General features: G+C 45.2%; 1 protein-coding gene and 1 non-coding gene across 5 annotated transcripts in view; one reads left to right on the top strand and one right to left on the bottom strand.

Moving 5' to 3' along the window:
• PDE10A (phosphodiesterase 10A) overlaps positions 1–24,460 on the top strand; it is a 543,800-nt gene that overhangs the window by 273,361 nt on the left and 245,979 nt on the right. The gene's annotated exons all lie outside the window — the stretch shown is intronic.
• LOC114806266 lies at positions 2,431–2,568 on the bottom strand. The gene has a single exon (XR_003754301.1). It is a non-coding gene; the product is annotated as a small nucleolar RNA SNORA7 (small nucleolar RNA).

Raw genomic sequence — 24,460 nt, 5'->3', positions numbered from 1 at the left:
CGCTTATTACGATAGTTGTCCCGTAACAAATACCACAGTGATGTTTGAACTGGAATAAGGTGTTTTCCATCCACTCTGAAGCAGCTGATGGAACTTTCTCTTTCACATTTATAATTTTTTGTTAACATCTGAAAGTTCTTACCTCTCATTCCCTTTGGAGGTAAAAATGGTGAGTTAAAATGATCAGGTATGTTTATAGCTACAGTAACTGGAGGAAACCATTATTTGCAATTAAAACAAACAGCAAGGCCTACTTGAATCACTTCGTGAGTCAGCCGAGCCTTTAGTAGAAAAATATGAATATCTTTAGTACGTCCTAATGGGCTTGGAGAAGCAGAGTGGCCTATTGGACAGAGCATGGGATTAGGAGTCAGAAGGATTTGGGTTTTAATCTTGGCTCTTCCACATATCTGCTGGGTGACCTTGGGCAAGGCACTTCACTTCTCTGTGCCTCAGTTACCTCATCTGTAAAATGGGGATTGCGACTATGTGGGACAGGGACTGTGTCTGACCTGATTATCTTATCTACCTCAGCGCTTAGTAGAGTGCCTGGCCCATAGTGAGTGCTTAACAAATACCGATTTATTATCATTATGTCATATAACGTCTTTATTATTCATAATTATAAAGAAATTATGAAACTAAGATTCTGGGAATTTTGGACTTGAGACAGCTAGTCCAGAAAAATTTGTATCTCAGATGAGTTCAAAGGTTCCCCTGCTTTAGATAATGTAAAATCCAATAACAGTGAGCCAGAAGGCTGTTTAGACATCAGCTGACTCTGCCTTACAGTTGACAGGGTGAAATACAATCCAGCAAAGGGGACTACTTATTATTTTTATTGTTATTATTAATAATGGTATTAAGGTATTTACTGACAGCTTACTATGTGCTAAGCACCTCTGGGACAAGCAGCTGTTGGGACAGTAGAGGTAATACAACAGAGTTCCCAGACACATTCACACCCCATAACCAGGTTAGAGTCTAGAGATGAGATTACTGTTTAGTGACTGTATTAAGCACTGGGGTAGATTTGGGGCAGATTGATCACCAGGTCCCTCATGGGGCTCTGAGTCTAAGGAGGGAAAATAGGTATCGAATCCCCATTCTGCAGATTATGACCCCAGTTCTCCTTCTCCCCGCAAGGATTGGCTGCCCAAATACCATGCTGAGGAGAGAAGGAAGGTATTTTTTTCCATGTAAGGCTGGGGCGGGGGCATCTGAAACAACTGGGACCCATTTTGAGGTGGGACCTGAGGAGGGTCATGTATCTTCCCCGGTGCTTAGAACACAACCATCCATCTTACCCAGTGCTTAGAACAGTGCTTGGCACACCCACCCATCTTTCCCAGTGCTTTGGCCCGTAATAAGGCTTAACAAATACCGTTGTCTCCAATGGGCTCAGCCACCCCAAAATTGCTTACCGCACATGTCTGAGAGAGAGATGCACCTGTAGGTTGGGAAGATTATTTTATATCTACACTGATACATAGTAATTACTTAACAAATACTATTTAGGAAAAAGAAAAATCAGCCTGCTCCTGCCTCTGCAGGAATCTCTAGGAGAAACAGGTGTCTATTATATCACTCAGCAAACAGTCAAGGAAGCAATCCATGGTACTTATTGAGCACCTACTATGTGAAGAGCATTGAACTAGGGGCCCTGCTGCCCTACTGCTGCTGCTAAGCAATAAAAATGATAATGAAGACAATGATATTTAAGCGCTTACTGTGTGCCAGACATCGTACTAAGTGCTGGAGTGGATATAAGCAAATCGAGTTGGACACAGTCCCTGTCCCATGTGGGGCTCAGACTCAATCCCCATTTTACAGATGATGTAACCGAGGCACAGAGAAGTCAAGTGACTCGCCTAAAATCTTACAGCAGACTAGCGTTTTGTTGGTCCTTGGACTCTCCCAGCTAGGGTATTGTTTCAACACTAAATCCCTTTTCAGGGAACACTACCAAACTGCTATCCAGTCCTCTCTGTCAGTGAAAAAATCCAGCGTTTCTGTCCTTATGTGAAGTTTACTTGGCTTTCTTTGACTTGAGGATTCCTTATGTAGGAAATTGGGGTCATTGATTTCTATTTAATCATCATTCAGTTGTATTATCGCACAGAGCACTGGACTAAGCGTTTGGCAGAGTACAATAGAGCAGAGCAGATGCATTCCCTGCCCTTTGCAAGCTTACAATCTAGAGGGGGAGTCAGACACTGTCTTGTCTTAATGCTGTCTAGTTGCGTCCGACCCACAGCGGAGCCATGGACACATCTCTCCTAGAACACCCTGCTCTCCATCTGCAATCATTCTGGTAGTGTATCTATGTAGTTTTTTTTTGGTAAAAATACGGAAGAGGTTTACCATTGCCTCATACTGGGCAGTAAACCTGAGTCTCCCATGCCGCTGCTGCCCAGCATGGGAGTTTTGACTTGTAGCAGATTGCCTTCCACTCACTAGCTACTGCCCAAGCTAGGAACGGAATGGATATGACTCTGCTTGATTCTCCCTCCCATAGCCGAGATCGGTAGAGTACTGGAAACTCTCCAGGTGTGACCCTGAGAGGGGTAGTCAGGCATTAATAGGAATAAATAAGTAATGTATAATATAATTTAAAGATACGCACATCAGTACTGTAGGGTTGGGTGTGGGGAGAATCTCAGGGGTCCAAAGATCATAGATTGAAGTGCATAGAGGATGCAGAAAAGAGCGTGGGCCAGGGAAAAGAGGGTTTAATCAAAGAAGGCAGATTGGTGGAGATGTGACCTTAGTAGTGCTTTGAAGGTGGAGAGAGTGGTGGTCTGGCTTGTAAGGAGGGGGAGGAAGCTCCAGGGTAGCGTGAGGATGTAGGAAAGGGATGGGCAGTGATACAGAAGAGATCAGGGCAGAGTGAGTAAGCTGGCACTAAAGAGGGCAATCATTTATTGGCTTGGGCTTCTTGCCCCTCTCAGTCCTCTGATTTCTTCATGCAAAGCATAGGGTTCCTTGCTGTCTCGTTCCTGACCTCGGAACAGAGCAGGAGAAGGAGGATGTGGAGAAGGGAGATTGGGAGGAGCAGTGGGGAGGGAAGATGGGCCAGAAGGAAGCCAGAAGAAGAAACACTGATGTCATTTTTGTTGCGTATCATCTTCCAAGAATGTGCTAGGCCCTGATGGAGGTGAATTTTTTTTAGTTGCTAATTTTGCTCTGGTCACTGGTGAGTGCTATTTTAGACAGGCCAGGAGGCATCCAAGCCAGCTCTTATTAGTAATTATGTACTAAGCACTGGGGTAGATAGAAGATAATCAGGTTGACACAGACTCTGAACTCCATGCGACTCAGAGTTAAACAGTGAGGGTATAATTAGGATGAGAAGACAAACTTTGTCACTCCTTTTGACAGTTCGGTCAATAATATTTGAATGCTTATTGTGTTCAGAACACTGTACTTAGCATTTGGGGGAGTCGGTAGACACAGTTCCTGCCCGCAGTGAGCTTTCAGTCTAGAGTTGCATTCTTAAACCAGTAATTTTAAGATTGCTTTAGTGTAGGTTTTTTTTGGCTCATGATATTTTGTGCAAGATAGTGACAGTATAATGCAAATTCAACTTTCACTATCACTGAAAACTCTGTAATGGATTAACTCATGCTTTCAGAACTCATCAGAAGTGACTTTAGAGAGGTAAAGAATTGAGCCCTTTTTTAAAAAAAAAATTAATCAGTGATATTTAACACTTTGTGTGCAGGTGCTCTACTACGCACTTGGGAAAGCTAAATACAGTACAGTTGGGTAAACATTATCCTGGCCTACATGGGATTTATACTCTACAGAGGGAAACAGACATTAAAGTACTTTAGGGAATTGTAGAGTATAAAAATAGCTACATAAGTACTGTGGGGCTGGGTGAGTATCAAATTGCTTAGTGTGTACATAGAATAATTGATTCAGATTGGAAGGCAAACGGGAAATGAAAAGGTGAGTATGGGAAGGACCCTTGGAGACCCTCTAGAGTGTGTGCTCCTTGAGGGTAGGAAATGTCCCCATCAACTCTGATATATGATACTGTCTCAAGCACTTAGCACAGTGCTCTGCACACAATAAGCACTAAATAAGTGTAATGGAAAGAGATGTGATTTTAGAAGGCTTTTGAAGGTGGGGAGAGTAATGGTCTGTCAGATATGAAGGGCGAGGGATTTCCAGGCCCGATGGAAAATAAGGGCCAAGGCGTAGGGAGTGGGGGTAGACGAAATCGAGTATAATGCTAAGGTTACAGGTTTGAGGGATAAATAGGTTGGTGATATTTCTACAATGATGGAAAAGTCACGGGGAAGACAAGGTTTTGGTGGGAGGATGAAGAGTTGTGTTTTGGACACGTTAGGTTTGAGGTGTCAGTGAGATATCCAAGAATAGGTATCCTAAAGGCAAGAAAAATGTGAGATGGAAGAGGAGGAGAGAGGTCTGGGCTGGAGATGTAGATTTGGTAATCATCCATGTAGAGAGGGTAGCGAAGCTGAGGGAGCAGATGAGCTCTCCAAGGAAATAGAGAATAGAAGGGGGCCCAGAACGGAGCTCTGAGGGTCTCTCAAAGAGCGTGGTGGGGCAGCAGAAGAGCCAGCAAAAAAGACTGAGAAAGATCAGCCAGAAAGATAGGTTTGGTAATGTTTCCAGGAGAGAGGGCTGGTCGACAGTGTTGAAGGCAGTCGGAGAGCTCAAGGAGGATTAGGATAGAGTAGAGGCCATTGGATCTGGCAAAAAGGAGGTCACTGGCTCTTAAAGAGAGACTTTTCTGTGGAGTGAAGGGGGTGCAAGCCATAATGAAGAGTGTTGAGACTGTTTTTGCACAACTTAGATGTGAACTTAATAGCAAAAGGCTCCTCTAGTTTTGCTTTGTTCTTTCAGGAAATGCCAAACAGTCTTTGGGGGATTGCAAACTCCCTTTGCAGCCACAGTGAAATCATTGTCAGTCAATTTAATTCAGGGATGTCTTGGCCCTTGAAAGGTACTTGACCTGAGGTGACCGCATTTGTAAAACAGAAAGGGGGACGTATTGACCCTTTTGGAGGATTTGTTTAGAGAAACCCTAGAAACCAAGATAATGAAGTAAAATATGAGTCTCTGGTAACCCCCACTCAAGAATCAGCGTGACCTAGGGGAAAGATCAAGGGTCTGGGAGTCAGAGGATCTGGATTCTAATCCCTGCTCCACCACTTGTCTGTGTGTTGTTGGGCAAGCCACTTGACTTCTCTGTACCTCAGTTCCCTCATCTGTAAAATGGGGTTAAGACTGTGAGTTCCATGTGGGACATGGACTGTATCCAGAGTAGCTCGTGTGTACCCTAGCTTTTAGTTCGGTGCCTGGCATATTGTAAGCGCTTAAGTACCATAAAAAAGACTGTTCAAGCATACGAATCATTTTCAAAGTTGAATAAGGGAACACTCATCCTGAGCTTGATTGTCTCCGGGAAATCCATCCCGCTTCCCTTAAGCCAGTGAGAGAGAGGGAACTGAGGAAAGTGAAGCGAAAATTGGGATACCCATCCTCTTTGTTAAGGGAGGCTGGCTAGGGAGAAAGAGGATCCGGGTTGGCTCAAGAGAGGGATCAAATCCACTATAGGCCTCCAGCTCTGGCATTCTGGTTCTCCAGAGCCCCTGTGTCCCTTTTCATAGCAGGGAAGTTGTTTCCATTTTGGGTTTGCAGATGCCAATCTCCAGGGTCACCAGGAGGTATGTGTGTGGTGTGGGGGGGTATTTCTCCCTCCCCCTCCTTAGTAAAAAGTAGACCAATTTCTACTCTCCTGTGAGTTTTTTGGAGCTCAAGGTTAACATGTGAGAAGAGAGGGGAGAGTTCTTGAAAGGAAGACATATATGTCTCTCCTAGGATACCACTTCTGCCTATTGACAATGCCAGCTTTGGTGGCATTTCACATTTCTGTCTTTGGTTATCCACTGAGGCTTGGAGATCCGGGGAAATCCTCCCTGATAGGGTCTGGGGTCCTTTCCTAAAGCTTGCAGATGTTAATGCAGGAGGAGATAATGATGGTGGTATTTAAGTGTTTACTCCTTGCCGTGCACTGTAATAAGCACTGGGGTGGTAAACTTAATGCGGGCGGGGAATGGGTCCACCAACTGAGTTATTTTGTACTCACTCAAGCACTTAGTACAGCGCTCTGCACACAGGAAGTGCTCAGTAAGTATGATTGATTCAAGAGATGGACCAAGGCTGAATGGTTGTCCTGGGCTCAGGGTACTGCAGATTCTATGCACACACTGAGTTGGTCTACTTGTCTGCCACTTGTCCGCTGTGTGACTGTGGGCAAGTCACTTCACTTCTCTGGGCCTCAGTTCCCTCATCTGTAAAATGGGGATAAAGACTGTGAGCCTCACGTGGGACAACCTGATTACCCCGTATCTACCCCAGCATTTAGAAAAGTGCTCTGCACATGGTAAGCGCTTAACAAATACCAACATGATTATTATTACTTATCTTGCGGCCAAGTTCCTCTTCAGTGAAGTTTTCATTCATTCAATCGTATTTATTTAGCGCTTACTGTGTGCAGGGCACTGTACTAAACATTTGTAAGCGCTTAAGTACGATAAAAAAGACTGTTCATGCATACGAATCATGAACAAGCAGACACGTTCCCTGCCAACAACGAGTTTAGAGGGGGACACAAATATTTAATAGAAATAAATTACAGATATTGATTAACTGAAGGTTGATCTCTCTTATCAGCCCTTGGGGCCAGGTGAGCCATTTACCGTTCTCCGTCTCTGCCCTTCCCCATTTCAACAGTGGTGGTCAGGGGTCAGGCCAGGCCTAAACACTCCGCTGCCCGGTGAACACCGAAGAATTGCACATGAAACAAGTTTCCCTTTCTAGAGCGCTATTATCGTGTGGGCTGGGGGAAGTCGAGAGGAAACAGACAGCAGTTCTTTCTGCGGACTCACTTAAGTCCTTGTGTTGGAACGTCTGGAATTCGAGGTTTCCTGCAGGGGTGAGTTTTGCTCAAATTCTTCTCTGGGAAGATTTTCCGAAGAGTTCTAAATTGTAATCAGATCTGAATGCTTGCTATCTAGTCCCCGAGACCGGCAGTGAAAGAACCTCGGGCCACTGTGGCTTAGCCTAGTCAATTTTTTTACAATAACTTTGCGAAGTTCACCTTCAAATGGCTTATCAGCCGTCTCTATCACCCCACCCCTTTGACGTAGGTATGTGCTTCTGTGTTAGAATTTTGTAAAGTCAGGTCCCTGGGGTTAAGTGAATTGGCCAAGTCCGCAGGGAACCAGGCACGGCAAGATTATAGGCTTTAGTATGATAATGCAGAGCATGTGCAATGTACAAAAAGATTTCTAATGTTTCTATGGTTATCCCATCAAATAATCAATTACTGGTATTTATGGAGCACACTGTTTGCCGAGCACTGTACTAAGCACTTGGGAGAATACAATAGAAAAGAGATGACATGCTCTAAAGTATACTATGAGCCAGTATCCGTAACCTTTAAAAAGTAAAGCAAACCGAGGTAACCCAAGGATGGGTGAGAATGTTGACTTTACTGTTGGATTATGGGGAATTTTACCAGTTTCATAAGAAATTCCCTTTTTATCTTTGCTCTTTCTCACCTTTGATTAGAATTTAAACTCTCTGTGGACAGGGACTGTGTCTCTTTTTTGTTCATTCAATTGTATTTATCGAGCGCTTATTGTGTGCAGAGCACTGGAGTAAGCACTTGGAAGGTACAATTCAGCAACAGAGACAATCCCTGCCCAAACAATGGGCTCACAGTCTAAAAGGGGGAGGCAGACAACAAAACTAACAAGTATTGTTATAGCCCAAGCCCTTAGCAAAGTGCTCTGCATGCCTTAGGTACTCAATAAATACGAATGAATGAATGCCCTGCAGTAGAGGTGATAATATGCCTGCTTTGAATTGAGTCTTTATTCAGTTATTTTAATAGTAATTAAAACCATTGCTTAGAAGTAATTGTCAGTCTGAGAGTTTGCAAAGCATGTTCTTAAATATTTAGAAGCCCTGTGAAATCTTTTCATATCAAATTTAGAAATATGGTATTTGGTACACACTTAGCAAGACCGATCTAACCACTGGGGTAAAAGCAACTTCATGGGACTCACAATCTAAGTAGGAGGCAGAACAGGTATTGAATCCCCATTTAGAGTTGAGGAAACGGGCACAGGGAAGTAAATTGACTTGCCCAAGGTTACACAGTGGATTAGAACTCAAGTCTTCCCACTCCAAGCCCTGTGCTCTTTCCACTAAGCCTTGCTGCTTTCCAAAGATGGTGAAGCTGACCATGACAGCATCCAATTGGAATTTTAAACACTTTGAATACCTCGCCGTATTTCAGTTGGGCTGTTGGAAGAGCTTAGCCAGTGATTTCCAGAAAGGTTAACACCTAAACCTTCACCAGATCTCACCACCAAGAGGTAATTTTGTAGATCAGATCCTCAGAGGGACGGAACACGTTCCTCTTTATATTTCAAACAGATTCCAAAGGTTCACGGATTAATAGTAAATGCGAAATAAAAAGTTCATTTCTGTTACCGAGGCTTTAATAGCCCAAACTTTGGTCTCTGGCTATGGGAAGCAAAGTGTGTGTGTGTGAGCTCTCACAATCTGGATGCTGTTTCCTTCGAAGGAACTAGCCTGGCTAGTGGAGCAAAGCACTTGCAAATCCATTCAGGTGCAATAACGTTTATTAGAAACTTTGCACACTCCGGAGATTTTCCAGGCTCACGGAATGTCCGGACGGCCGGATATTCCAGTGACTGTTGTATGAAGCTGGCAGCGGGGTAGAAGTGATAGCGTCATGTAAGAGTGTTTGCCGCTGCCCCATTTACTCTTCTTAAACCTTGAGTGTAACCTTTACTTCAAGGGCTAACTGGATCTGTTTAGACTTAGTCCTTGTGAGAAAGGGAATTGATAGTTTATTCAATGATAATAATAGTATTTGTTAAGCGCCTACTATATATCAAGTGCAGGGATAGCTACAAGCTCATTAGGTTGGATGCAGTCCCTGTCCCACACAGGGCTCAAAGACTAAGCAGGAGGGAGAATTGGTATTAAATTCCCAATTTAGAATTGAGGAAACGGAGGCACAGAGAAGTTAAATGACATCTTGTCTAAGGCCATACAGCAGGCAATTGGCAGGGCAGAGTTTAGAACACCGGTCCTCTGACTCTCAAGCCCAGGGCTCTTTATCTTAGGCCACACTGTGCTTCCCACTTAATTCATTTTTATTCACTCCCTTTTCTCTCTTCTTGCCCGCCCAGCCCTTCCAGGCAGGGGGTATGTCAAATTCCCACCAGTGAATTCCCTTCCAGGGCTGAATACAGTGCCGTGCTCACAGTAAGCGTGTAATGAATACAATTATTATCACTACTACTATATTACCAGAATGTCTGTTATATTTTTATACTGGACTGTCTCGAACGCTTAGTTCAGTGCTCTGCACATAGTAAGTGCTCAGTAAATATGATCGACTTTTTTACTACTGAGTGCTCCTCTGAATGCATAGGTTTCCAGTCCTGGCTTCCCCGAAGCACCTCGTCTTAATCTCCCCTTTCAGAGCCATTTATAAAAATTGTTGTGTAGTTGTCCTAGCAAAGCAGGGGTACAGCTGTTCTCCCTCATTTATATTCAGTCCATCAGTGCGTATTTATTGAGTGCTTACTATGTGCAGAGCACTGTACTAAGCACTTTAGAGAGTACGATACCACAGAATTCCTTCAATTGCTTGCCTTTTTATGGTATTTAAGCGCTTACTAGGGGCCAGACAGTGTTCTAAGCACTGGACCAATCAGTGAGCCAGGTTTAGAACCCATGACCTTCTGACTCCCAGCCCTGTGCTCTATCCACTATGCCATGTTGCTGCTTCATTAAATATGGTTGACATTAATGAGTTCTGGCCTAGTGGAAAGAACCCAGAGCTAGGATTTGAGGACCTGAGTTTTAATCCTGACTTTTTAAAATTTGATTTTTGTGGTATTAATTGCTTAATATATGCCAGGCACTGTAGGGCATGAAGGTCTGGGTTCGATACAGGCACTGTCCTACATGAGGCTCACAGTCTTAATCCCCATTTTACAGATGAGGTAACTGAGGCACAGAGAAGCGAAATGACTTGTTTGAGTGATATGGCAGACAAGTGGTGGATCAGGCATTAGAACCTAGGTTCTTCTGACTCCCAGGTCCTTTGTGTATCCACTAGGCTGCACTGCTAGCTTTGCCAGTTCTGATGTAATCCTAGATACTTGCTAGGGTGACCCTAGGCACTTAAGTTCTCTGGACCTCAGTTTCCTCTTGTGTAAAATGGAGATTGAGTACCTATTCTCCCGCCTACTTTGACAGATTAGTCTGATTACCTAGTTAACTAAACCCCAGTGTTTAGCACCTAGTAAGCATTTAATAAACAATATAGTTATCCCCTAGACTGTAAACTCACTGTGGGCAAAGAATGTCTTTATATTATTGTGTTGTACTCTCCCAAGTACTTAGTATGTGTCCTGCACATAGTTAAGTGCTCAATGAATACGACGGATTATAATTATTATTACTCAGAAACAAGTATGGATCGTCTTATCGGAGTTCAGTTGTCGCTTCTCCATGCTATGTTATTGTCTTCCCAGCACATGAGGAATGATGTGTGCGATATGATGGAATCCGAGTGAGGGGTGGTTGCTTTTAATTCCCTTTTGGCCATATGAGGGAGGGATTACATATCTGTTTACAACTCTGTAGTGATTTTGCCGTGGCAAATTTTAGAAAGTCACGGGTGGACACGAATCAAAGGGCAAGAGCTAGTTTATGGAATTGTAATCAGACTACTGTCTGAAAGACCGGTAATGGCTCAGACTTAAATAACCACTCCCCCTCTGCTTTTAGTGACCGCAGAAAAATACTTCACATATCGGTACAGGAGTGAGTGTTAATTAAAGATATCACTGAAACAGAATTCCTTGTCATCTTCAGACAGCCAAATGAATGGCTATCTCTCCCACCTTAAATCCACCCTTCTTCAGGCTGGGTTGCGATCTGGATTTTATGCATTTCTTTGGCCTCTAGATGTATCCAGTTGTAATTTGATCAAAGGCATGATGGAGTCCTTTACTTTATTACCGGCCTGTTAAGGGCATTGTAACATTCTGCTTATCATGCAAGCATTTGCTGATGGGAAGAATTTGGGAGTAAGTACTGATTTTAAGAGACGTTATTTCCCAGTTTATGTTTGTTTAGTGCTTTGTGTGTGCCAGGCACTGTTTGAAGTGCTGAGGTAGATATAAGGTGATCAGGTTGGACACAGTCCCTGTCCCACATGGGACTTAGAGTCTGAATCCCCATTTTACAGATGAGAGGTAGCTGAGGCAGAGAACTTGAGTGACTTGCCCAGGGTCACACAGCAGACAGATGACAGAGCCAGTGGTAGAACCCAGGTCCTCTGACTACCAGACCCATGCTCTATCTATTGTCATTCTTGCACTCAAGTAATATTGTACATCTTTAAAGACCTTTCTATTTGGTGATAATGATACTATTGGTAAATTCATATTTAAGTGTGGCTGAGAAGACCTATGGTAATTAGTCATAATAATTGAATGTTTACTGTGTGCAGAACACCGTAGTAAGCACTGGGGAGAACACAGTAGAAAAGAGTTGATTAGTGTGTTCCTTGTCCACAGTGATCTGTTCAGAGGCAGTGTGGCCTAGTGGATAGAGTAAGGGCCTGGGAGTCAGAATGTCATGGGTTCTAATCCCAACTCTACCAATGGTTGACTGTGTGACCTTGGGCAGGTCACTTCTCTGGGCCTCAGTTACCTCATCTGTAAAATGGGATTTGAGACTGTGAGCCCCACGTAGGACAGGGACCATGCCCAACCTGATTTACTTATATCCACCCGAGCAGTGTGGTTTAGTGGAAAGAGCAAGGACTTGGGAGTCAGAGGTCATGGATTGTAATCCTGGTTCCGCCACTTAACAGCTGTGTCACTTTGGGCAAGTCACTTAACTTCCCTGTGCTTCAGTTACCTCATCTGTAAAAGGGGGATTAAAACTGTGAGCCCCACCTGGGACAACCTGATTAGCCTGTATCTACCCCAGTGCTTAGAACAGTGCTTTGCACATAGTAAGTGCTTAACAAGTACCATCATTGTTGTTGTTATAGTGCTTGGAAGATAGTAAGCACTTAACTAATACCATTATTATTATGATTTTTGCCACTGTCATGCCCCCCAAACAATAGTCAAGGCTGTGGTATCGAGGGCTCTCAAGATGGCCATCAGATGACCCCTCCCCATTCCCCTTCCTCAGTTCCGCAGGTGAGTGGACACCAGCCATTGGAGCTTTTTTTCCCCAAACTTTCAGGATGTCTTTTGATGTCTGTCTCCCCTCCTCTAGACTGTAAGCTTGTTGAGGGCAGGGAGTCTGTCATACACTTTCCCAAGAGCTTCGTAAAGTGCTCTGCACACAGTAAGCACTCAAATATGATTGAATGAATGAATGTAGCTTCGGGGCATCTGATTCAGACTCTGCTTTGTCTCATAGAAACCTCGAGATGCTAACTCGTTTTGGGGTTTTCACTCCTCTTGCAGGACCCTTGCAAGCCCAGATAATAGTAACAAATAATAATAACTGTGATATTAGTTTAGTGCTTACTAAGTGCCAGGAACTGAACTAATCACTGGGATGGACACCAGAAAATTGGGTTGGACCCTGTCCCTGTTACACAGGGGCCTGACAGGCTAATCCCCATTTTACAGATGAGGAAACTGATGTACAGAGAAGTATGGGTGACTTGCCCAAGGTCACACAGCAGGCAGGTGGCAGAGCCGGGACAAGACCCCAGGTCCTTTTGACTTCCAGGCCTGAGACAACTTGTTTTGTTTTGTTGTCTATCTCCCCCTTTTAGACTGTGAGTCCATTTTTGGGCAGGGATTGTCTCTCTCTGTTGCCAAATTGTACACTCCAAGCGCTTAGGACAGTGCTCTGCACATAGAAAACACTCAGTAAATACAGTTGAACGAATTCTGTCCATTAGGCCAAGCTGCTTCTGTATTGCCAAGTCAGCTACTCCCATTAAGACTGTAAGTTCCTCCTGTCTACTTTCTTGTGCGCCCTCAGATGCTTAAAGTAGCCTTCTCTCCAGAGTCACCATTCAATACCAGTGATCAACTGATTCCAAATCATCCAAGTGTTCTGTGCTCCGAGTTAATCAAGCAGCTTCAGTTGATGTACAATTCAGCTCTTGTTTCATCCACAAATCTCAAATGTGATCTCTTTGGTCCAGATTTAAGAATCCTTAAATCTCAGAGAAGGAAAGAACAAGAGAAGGACCATCAGAGCATGACATGCATTTCAGGAGAATTTCTACAAGTGTTAGAGATGAGTGGGAAAAGTGATTTCCTGTTAAATGAGAAATGATTTCCCCAGTTCTTTTCCACTTCCGATAGGGTGACTTGAAAGCTGCCACTTACTGGAATCTCACCTCCTCCAAGAAGCCTTCTTTGGTTGAAACCCATCATGCCAACATACTTTAGCATTTATGTACATACAGCCATTCTTACCGCTTATATCACTTCATCTGAAGCGGTATGGCAGAGTGGAAAGAGCAGGGATCTGGGGGTCAGAGGGGTTCTAATGCCGATTCCTCCTCTTACCTGCAATATGACCTTGGGCAAGTCACTTCTTCCTGCCTCGGCTCCCTCGTATGCAAAATGGGAATTGAGTACCTGTTCTTCCTTCAGCTTAGATCATGAGCCACCATGGGACCTGATGTTCTTGTATTTAGTCATTCAGTTGTATTTACTGAGCACTTATGCAGAGCACTGCTAAGTGCTTGGGAGAGTACAATTTAATAATAACGGTGGTATTTGTTAAGTGCTTACTATGTGCAAGGCACTGTACTAAGCACTGGGAGATATAAGGTGATCAGGTTGTCCCACCTGGGGCTCACAGTCTCAATCCCCATTTTACAAATGAGGGAACTGAGGCCCGGAGAAGTGAAGTGACTTGCCCACAGTCACACAGCTGACAAGCGGCGGAGCCGGGATTCGAACCCATGACCTCGGACTCCCAAGCCCGGGCTCTTTCCACTGAGCCACGCTGTTTCTCTAAGAACAGTCCCATTCTTTGCCCACAATGAACTTACAGTCTAACATGCTGTATTAATTCCAGCACTTAGTACAGTGCTTGACACATAGTAAACACTCAACCAATACCACAATTATTATTTTTTGTATTCACAGATTCAACCTCTTATCCATCTTAATCTTGGTAATCCAGGTTTAACTGCGTTCTTCTTGCTCCTCCCACTTAACCTTAACTATTTGAACCCTTGTATAAAATCCTTGATGTCAGGGATAAACTCTTTTGTATGATTATGCTTGACCACTTGCTTAGCACACGTTCTCCAAACAGTAAGTGCTCGATAAATGCTACTGATGGATTGAATGGCTTATACCAAATTTGTAATTGAAAACAAAGCAGAAGTGTTTTACCACTGAACATTAAGCCACGATATTTCTAGACCTGGGATACTTCTTATAGTTCCATCTTAAAAGGTACCCGGAAACTATAATAATACTAATAATGATATTTATTAAGCGCTTACTAGCGTGTCAAGCACCGGTTAGGGTAGATACAAGGTAATCAGGTTGTCCCACATGGGGCTCACAGTCTTGGTTCTCATTTTACAGATGAGGTAACTGAGGCACAGCAAAGTGAAGCGACTCGCCCATGGTCACACAGCAGATAAGTGGCAGAGCTGGGATTAGAACCCACGTCTTCTGACTCCCAAGCCGGTGATCTTGCCCCAGGGCACGCTGCTTTTCTGTGACTATAAAAAAAACACAAAGCAGTGCAGCTAAAGTGGACAGTGGTTCAAAGCAGTTTCTCTGAAAGGATCCAATGAAACCGTTAGAGATGGAGATCAGAGAGGGGAAAAAGCTAAAGGCAGCCCACTGTAACTGTCGTGAAAGGACTAGATAGGGATGGGGAATTGTTCATGAAATTCCACAAAATTAGAACTAGGGACACTCGAATGGAATTTGGATACAGTAAGAAATGCCTGTTGCATCATACTCTCCCAACTGTTTAGTACAGGGCTCGGTAAGCACTCAATAAATACCACTGAACTCTGTTATTCTGTAGTCTCCCAGGAGGTTAGTACAGGCTCTGTGCACAGTAAGCACTCAGTAAATACGAGTGAACTCGGCAAGTGTGGCACAGTGGATAGAGCACATGCCTTGGAGTCGGAAGGTCATGGGTTCTAATCCCGGCTCTGCCACTTGTCTGCTGTGTGACCTTGGGCAAGTCATGTGACTTCTCTGGGCCTCGGTTTCCTCATCTGTAAAATGGAGATTGAGACTGTGAGCCCATGCGGTACAGGGACTCCCTCCAACCCGATTTGCTCGTATCCACCCCGGCTTTGAACGGTGCTTGACTCAGAGTAAGCACTTAACAAATAACATCCCCATCGCCTCTGAACAAATACCATTTAACTCTGTTGAACTACACTCTCCCAAGCGCTCAGTAGTAGTAACGATAATACTAATGATAATTATGGTATTTACGCTCTTAGTATGTGCCAAGCACTGTTCCCAGCAGTGAGGTAATTACAAGATAATGAGGTTGTGCCACGTGGTGGGGATCACAGTCTCCATCCCCATTTTACAGATGAGGTAACTGAAGCACAGAGGAGTTGAGATCGGGAGCCTCATGTGGGACAGGGAAGGTGTCCAACCTGATGAGCTTGTATCTACCCCAGTGCTCGGAACAGTGCTTGACACATAGTAAGCACTTAACAAAACCATCATCATCATCATCTTTTAATGCTATATACAAAGACACTGAGAACCCTGTCACCATTTGGAAAGGGACATCTTTTCCCTGCAGAGCATTCAACCACAATATTGTTCAGAAATGGAGCCAGTCAGCACGAGAATCTCAAGACTTCACGTTCTGGAGGGGTTTTTTTTTTGACACTGGGATTCCTTTATTAGCAGAGCTAAAAGTAGACTTGAGTGCTGGGTGGGTTTTGGTTGTGAGTGTGTTCTTTTTTTTTTTAAAAAAAAATTATGTGACTAATTTACTTTTCTTGTTGCAAAAAGCAGCTTGTTTTCTGACAGATGCCTTTTATGGTGTATTTAAGTATGAATGTTTCCTTAATCATTTCCTCTGTTGAAGCTTTAAAGGCACAGAGTTTTGGAGAGTTCTGGGCAGCTGAGGAGAGTCTTTTTTACTTTAGAGAAAATATTTGCTCATAACTATGGTATTTGTTTAACATTTATTATGTGCCAAGCACAGTACTGAGTTCTAGGGGAGAAACAAGATCATCATCATCAAAGGTGTTTATCGAGCACTTAGTGTGTGCAGAGCACTCTACTCAGTGATTGGTAATCGTGGCTCAGTGGAAAGAGCACGGGCTTGGGAGTCAGAGGTCATGGGTTCGAATCCGGGCTCTGCCACTTGTCAGCTGGGTGACTGTGGGCAAGTCACTTCACTTCTGGGCCTCAGTTCCCTCAGCTGTAAAATGGGGATTAAGACTGTGCGCCTCACATGGGACAACCTGATTACCCTCTATCTACCCCAGCGCTTAGAACAGTGCTCTGCACATAGTAAGCGCTTAACAAATACCAACATTATTATCCTATTGCTTTAATGAGATGTTCACCCCCTTGATTCTATTTATTGCTATTGTTTTTGTCTGTCTGTCTCCCCCGATGACGCTGTAAGCCCGTCAAAGGGCAGGGACTGTCTCTATCTGTTACCAATTGGTTCACTCCAAGCGCTTAGTACAGTGCTCTGCACCTAGTAAGCGCTCAATAAATGCTATCAAATGAATGAATAATCAGTTTAGGTAGTCACTCATAGCCTAAGGGAAGGAGAGCAAGTATTGAATCCCCACTTTGCAGATGAGGAAACTGAGGCACAGGGTAGTATGACTTGCCCAAGGTTACACAGCTGACAAGCACCAGAACAGGGTTAGAATTGAGGTCTTCGGTCACCCATGCCTGTACACTTTCCACTAGGCCATGCCGCTTCTCTTTTCAGGGTTCTCTTACCGAGGTTGGTCTTCTGGAGCGAAGCAGCCTTCCTAGAGCTCCAGTTTCAGGGACGAGGCAAATGTCCAGTCAGACAGCTGAGGCTGAGGAGTGCTCAAGAGACTAAGCACTCGGTCATGGGTTCGACTCCCGGCTCTGCCACTTGTCAGCTGTGTGACTGTGGGCAAGTCCCTTAACTTCTCTGGGCCTCAGTTACCTCATCTGTAAAATGGGGATTAACTTTGAGCCTCACGTGGGACAACCTGATTACCCTGTGATCTACCCCAATGCTTAGAACTGTGCTCTGCACATAGTAAGCGCTTAACAAATGCCAACATTACTAAGCGCTGGGTGTGGCTCATTAAGTTAAGGGGAAGCAGCATGACCTAGTGGGAAGAGCACAGGGCTGGGAGTCGAGTGGGTTCTAAACCCAGCTCCACTCCTAACCTGCTCTGTGACCTTGGGCAAGTCACTTAACTTTTTTGCGCCTCAGTTTCCTCATCTGCAAATTGGGGGTCCAATCTCTGGTCTGTCTCCTACTTAGACTGTGAGCCCCATGTGGGACTTGATTATCTTGTATCTACCCCAACGGTTAGTACAGTGCTTGTCCAATAGTACCACGTCCCACGTCCTCCCCCTAGCCTGGAACTCCCTTCCACTCCATGTATTACCGACCGCCGCTCTCCCTGCCTTCAGAGCGTTATTAAGGTCACATTTCCTCCAAGAGGACTTCTCCAATTAAGGCCTCTTTCCCCCGGCTCCCTCTTCCTTCTGCATTGCCTTTGCGCTTGGTTCTGTGACCTTTGGGATTTTGGTATTCACCCCACCCCCAACCCCGCAGTCCTTATATGCATATCTTTAGTTTATATATTATAGATGACTTAATGTCTGTCTATATTGAAGGATTTAGTAAGTACTTAGGACAATATAATTATGAAGGTATTAAGCGCTTCCTCTGTCCACCAAGCACCGTGCTAAACTGTGGGATTGCTCTAAGATAATCAGATCAGAAAGAGGTTCTGTCCCACGCTGAGCACATTGGCTAAGAAGGATGTTGATCTTTTGCTTCCCATTTAAACGATGAGGACTCTGAGATACAGAGAGGTTAGGTGGCTTGGCAAAGGTCACACAGCAGGGAGGTGGCAGAGCTGGGGCTCAAACCCGGGTCTCCTCACTCCCAGTTACATGCTCTTTGCAGCAGGTCGTGCTGCCTCCCGGGAACGTAGCTCATCCCGTGACTTCCCATCTCCTACAGTTTCTTTCGTTGGTCCTTTCTAATTGGCCACCAGTCGTATTTGGAGAGGAGAAAGTGAAGGAAGTCAGCCCCTTTTGAATCTTCCCTGTGAAGGGTGGCTAATGGCTCAGTTTCTCCTTCACTATGCTTTGTTCTTGACACTGTTAGAAACAAGATTATTAATCTATTAGTGATTAGTCTATTATGACTTCCATTCTTCTTGGAATTGAGAAGCAACGTGGCCTAGTAGATAGAGCGTGGGCCTGGGAGTAAGAAGAACCTGGATTCTCACCCCGGCTCTCCTAGTTTTCTGCTGTGTGTCCTTGGGCAAGTCATTTCACATCTCTGAGCCTCAGTCACCTCATCTGTAAAAGAAGACTGTGGACACCATGTGGGACAGGGGCTGTGTCCGGCCTCAGTAGCTTCTATCTATCCCAGTGCCTCGAGCACTGCCTGGAGCATAGTAAGCACGTTACAGATATCATAAAATATCCCTCCCTCTTTACATCAGCAGACCAATGCTCTCCCCATCTCGGAGGCCCTTCCTAAATCTCACGTCCTTCAAGAGACCTTCCCTGATTACTCTCTTTCCCTCCATTATCTCGTCAGCGCTCAGGTATTCATAACTCCCCGCTAGTAATTACACATACATATTTATACTCAATTCTTTCTATCCGAGATAACTTAATAGATTGTAAGCTAGACCGTAGCTCTAGATTGTAAGCTTACCGTGGTCGGAGAACGTACCTAACTCTGTGATATTGTACTCTTCTAAGTGCTTGATAGAGTGCTTTGCACACAGTAAGCTCTCACTGCTGTTGATTGATTGAAATGTCTACTACTGTCTCCCTTGCTTGAAAGTGGACATCGTGCTTATGAGTTCTACTGCATTGTCCCAAGCTCTTAGGACAGTGCTCTGTAAGTACCACTGTTTAATTGATCCATTTGCTCGATTAACATAATTTTTTCCCCTGGCTTCACTGGCTGAAAGATTTTAGTGGGAAAGAACTCGAACCAAGTATAGAGCTTGATGCCCTATTGTCACGCTCCGACTGGCAGTCTTCCGAAGGCTCCGTGATTTTGTTTTCCATCTATCCCTTTCTTTTCTGGCTAGCATTGTTGGCCTGCAAACTTCCCAGCTAGTGGAATTCACTGGCTGTTTTCAGGTCTGCGTTGCCAATGAGGATCTGTGCTTGTTTATAGGGTTTGCCAGGAAGAGTCTGGCACAGGGTTGCTTTTTTTTTCCCCTTCAGACATCTTACCGTACCCTGATTTCGTCTATCTCATCATTGACCCGTTTCCCATATCTTCCCTCTGGCAACTCCCTCTCCCTCGGTTTACACCAGCCCACCATTCTCCCCATCTCAAAAGCATTTTTAAGGTCACATCTCCTCCCAGATGACTTCCCCAATTAAACCCTCTTTTCCCTCACTCTCTGCCTTCGCATTGTCTGTGCTCCCGGATCTGTGACCTTTGGGCATTTGATATTCACCCCACCCCCAGCGCCGCAGCATTTATAAGATCCATAAATTATTGGTTAATGTCTGTCTCCCTGTCTAGACTGTAATCTCGTTGTGGGAAGGGATTGTGTCTACCAATTCTTGTATTGTACACAGTAAGCGCTCAAAATATACCGTTGGCTGACGTTAGCAGACCAAAACCCTGTGCTGAGTCCGGAAAGCAATTCATAATCCTTTATTTACCTAGAGCAGTCAGCTGCATATGAGGTCCCGAACCACTGCCAGTCACTTAAATCAGTGGTCTTGAGTGAGCACCTACTCTGTGCCGAGCACTGCGTTGAGCACAGTACGATAGAGTTGATAGACATGATCCCTGCCCTCTAGGAGCTTACAAGAAGTGGACATTTATTGATGCTTTCAGCCTTTAGAGCTGAAGGAATTTTCCAGGAGCTTGGAAGCATATCCTGACTCCAGTTGGAGGATCTCCTGTGGCGTCCACGAGCATGGCGTTGTAGGTTAGATCGAACGGTTCTTGGCCTATCTCCCTTCTCATATGGATGAGCAGCATGGCCTAGACTAGTTTGACCATTATCGGGACACAATCCTGCTTCTTCTCTCGCAGTGATGGGGGAGAAGGGTGGCACTCTTTGAAATGTCTCTTTACTGAGCGGACTAATGTTAGGCAGGGTTCCTTTTTTTGAAAAAGTAATTTTATTTCTTGTTTATTGGTAGTTCTCAACTTGTCTTGAACTTGTCTGTGCCTGAAACCGTAATAAAGGTCACATCCCATCCATCAGTCAATCAACCCAACGGTGGTAATGATTGAGAGCTTATATTGCATAGAACACTATACCAAGACAGAGGAGCAATCAATCATTTACTGAGCGCTTACTGTGTGTAGAGTACTGTACTAAGCACTTGGAAGAGTATGATATAAGCAGCATGTCCTAGTGGATAGAGCACGGTCCTGCAAGTCAGAAGGACCTGGGTTCTTATCCCTCCTCCACCACTTATCTGTCATGTGACCTTAGACAATTCACTTCTTTGTCCCTCAGTTCCCCCATCTGTAAAATGGGGATTAAGACTGTAAGCGTCATGTAGGACAGGGTCTGTGCCCAACCTGACTAGCTTGCATCTACCCCCGTGCTTAGAACAATGCTTGACACAAACTTATTAAGTAAGCGCTTCAAAAATACCATCATTTGTTGTTAGACACGATCCCTGCCCACAAAGAGCTTACAGTCCAGAGGGCAAACTAGTTCCATGAAACAGAGCTGGCAAGCATGTTCACTGTTCTCAAGGTGCTTGCAGCTTTAACATACTCAAATTGCCTCTCCACTTGGTTCCTGACAGAATTTTCCACCAGGAATTGTGGTAGGTAAGACAGAGGGAGGCAGAACTTGTTTGGTGAAGGCAGAGCTTTCTGCTGGGGTCTTTCCCTTCCTTCCCTGGTTTGACAAACCTCCAGGAATTCAAATCTCCCCCTTTGTACGCAGCAATTTAGGCATTCTCAGCTCTTTGCCAGCCTGACCGGAACCCAGAATACAGACCAGCGTGAGCTGGGCCCTGGGGGTCCAGGCTGGGAAGTAGAGGGAGGCGGCATAACCCTCGGCATAGAGTCCGGGCCTGGGAATTATTAGGACCTGGGTTCTAATCCGCCACTTCTCTGCTGTGAAGTTGGGCAAGTCACTTCACTTCCTCTGTGCCTCAATTACCTCAACTATAAAATAGGGATGAAGACTAAACCCCATGTGGGACGGAGACTGTATCCAACCGGATTTAGTTGTATCAACCCCAAGGTTTAGTACAGTTCCTGGCACATAGAAATTGCTTTACAAATAGCACCATTATTACTACTATTATTATCATCATTATTAGAATGGCATTGGCACCTGCAGTTGCCAGCTGCCCCTTGAGTGAAAAAGCCCAACCTAAGGTCTGCCAGGCAAATGGAGCTCAGCCTAAACCCAAGACGCATTTCTTGGCTCCTCGAGTGGAGCTAGAAACACAATGACTATTCTGCAGCAGGAGGAATCTGATAATAATAACATTTGTTACATGTTTACTAGGTGCCAAGCACTGAGATAGATACAAGGTAATTAGGTCGGACACCGTCCCTATTCCGTATAGGGCTCACGGTCTTAATCCCCATTTTACAGATGAGGTAACTAAGGCCCAGAGGAGTGAAATAATTTGTCCAAGGTCACACAGCACACATGCGGCAGAGCTGGGATTAGAAGCCAGATCCTTCCGACGCCCAGGCTCTTTCCACTAGGCCACGCTACTTCTCAAGCCCACCTGTTGCAGTCATCGCTAGGCAGCCCCCTGGGTAGATAGGAAATGGTAATGCCCCCTTTCCCGATAGCCAGAAATCAAATCAATCCCATGAACTGATTACTCAATTCACCTCCGTGCAATAAGGCAGCAAAGTCATTTTTATTCTTGTTTTTAATGACAATGGCTAGGTTACATTCATTCAGTGCAGTAATGTGCCGTGTTGGATGGAGCTTGAAATCTGATGGGCCCACAGCCCAGATGGCATTTTAGGTAGAGTTACTTAGGTCAAGTCACCGATGCGTTTCAGAGTTCGAAGAGAAGGGCATTGTTGTGGCTCCTTTCTCCCCCTTCTTCCCGTTCTGACCTCCCTGGTTTCTAGGGTACAGGCGAACCCTCACTGTCCATGTGAAATGAGCAGAAGATCAAATAACACCTTGCCTGGAAGTGTGTCTGTGAAGGTCTCATGTTCCACAAACCTCACGCTCCCTACTCATCACCGGCTAGATGTGGTTGGAACTCCTCAACTTGGGCACGGTTCCTTGTCGCCTTCTTATCCCAGGAGAAACCACCTCTTCCTTCCTCTGTTACCGTTCCACAAGCGGACAGAGCAAAGGGATAGGGCCGGGAACTCGGGGAAGGAGCCCCAGACTGTTTCATTGAGGTTCATTTTCACTTTGTGTCATTTTTAACGAGCAAGGGGGCCGACCTTTGGTTTCTTCGGCCCATCAGGTAGGGTTTTATATCTGTTCTCTACATGCGTGCTGTATTTTAAGTTTCCCTTTCTTAATCAGAACGAGCCTTTTCACGTTGGCTCCAGGTGACCCAGTTGTGACTGATGAATGCCCTGCTCGACTTCATCTGCCACAGTAAAGGGCTCCGAAGTGGGAGCTGGGAGGGTGTCGGTGGGGGAATTCCTGGTCTCTATAACTTGGCCTGTTGTAGCTCCGCCACTTTTCTGCTGTGTGACCTTAGGTGAGTCACTGAACTTCTCCGTGCCTCGGTTTCTTCTTCTGTAAATGGAGATGAGGACTGTGATCCCCATATGGGACAGGGACTGTGCCCAACCTGATTGGCTTGTATCTACCTCAGTGCCTGGCACTTAGAAATATCATAAAACCAACAAACCAAAAAAAAAAACAAACCGTAGATGCCAGGTGCAGACTTCTGGTGTCCCTATCATTCCTGGTGAGGAATTCCCCAATGCCGTCAAAAATTGGCTAGGAAACCACTCTGGCTACTCTCCGTGCCCAACCTCACCCGCCTGCCTTGTTTTAATCACTTTCTCACCCCATCCTCGATTCATTCAGTTCATTCACATTTGAGCACCTACTGTGTGCAAAGCACTGTACTAAACGCTTGGGAGAGTACACTATTACAGTCAACAGACATTCCCTCCCCTCAAAGAGCTTACATTCTAGAGGGAAGAAGGTGTCAGAAGTAGGATCCCCCATGACCTAATCCTGTCACGGTCATGTTTATTGTCACCATGTACAGAGCACTGTACTAAGTGTTTGGAGAGTACAATACAGCAATAAGCAGTCACACTCCCTGCGCACAATGGACTTACAATCTAGAGCAGGGGAGACGGACATCAGTACAAATAAATAAAATGACAGATACATTCGTAAGTGCTGTGGGGCTGGGAGCCGGCGAAGGGCGAAGGGAGCAGGTCAGGGTGATGCAGGAGGGAGTGGAGATGAAGAAAAGTCAGACTTAGTCAGGGAAGGCCTCTTGGAGGAGATGTGCTTTCAATAAGCCTTTGGGGAGGGGAGAGTAATTGTCTGTCACTCTTGAGGAGGGAGGTGGTTCTAGGCCAGAGGCAGGAGGCGGGTTAGGGGTTGACGGCCAGACGGGCGAGATGGAAGCACTAGAGGAGTGAAGCGTGCGGGCCGTGTTGTAGAAGGAGAAGAGTATGCGTTGCCCTGACCCCATCCCCACTTCCCTTCCCTCATATGTTTGGAGGCAAGGTTTGTTGGGAAAGGATTGTATCACCTTGTCCCCTCCTACCTCATCTCACTGCTCTCCCACTACAACCCAGCCCACGCACTTCACTGCTCTCACGCCAACCTACTCACTGCCCCTCGATCTCACCTATCTCATCGCCGACCTCTTGCCCGCATCCTGCCCTTGGCCTGGAACACTCTCCCTCTTCATATCCAACAGTGGGCAGACTCTCCCCACCCTCAAAGCCTTATTGAAGGCACATCTCCGCCAAGAGGCCTTCCCTCACCAAGCTCTCATTTCCTCTCCTCCCACTCCTGTGTCACCCTTCCGCTTGGATTTGCTTCCTTTTCTTCATCCTTTCCTTGGCCCCACAACACTTTTGTACAAATCTGTAATTCGTCTACTTACTGTCTGACCCCTCCTAGAGACTGTAAGCTCGCTGTGGACAGGGAACGTTTCTACCAACTCTTACATATTGTACTCTTCCAAGCATTCAGTATGGTGTTCTGCGC

This window comes from Ornithorhynchus anatinus, chromosome 21, assembly GCF_004115215.2.
Source record: "Ornithorhynchus anatinus isolate Pmale09 chromosome 21, mOrnAna1.pri.v4, whole genome shotgun sequence".
Lineage (NCBI taxonomy): Eukaryota > Metazoa > Chordata > Mammalia > Monotremata > Ornithorhynchidae > Ornithorhynchus > Ornithorhynchus anatinus.
The sequence above is the reverse complement of the archived record's forward strand: the minus strand, read 5'-3'. Positions and strand labels throughout refer to the sequence as shown.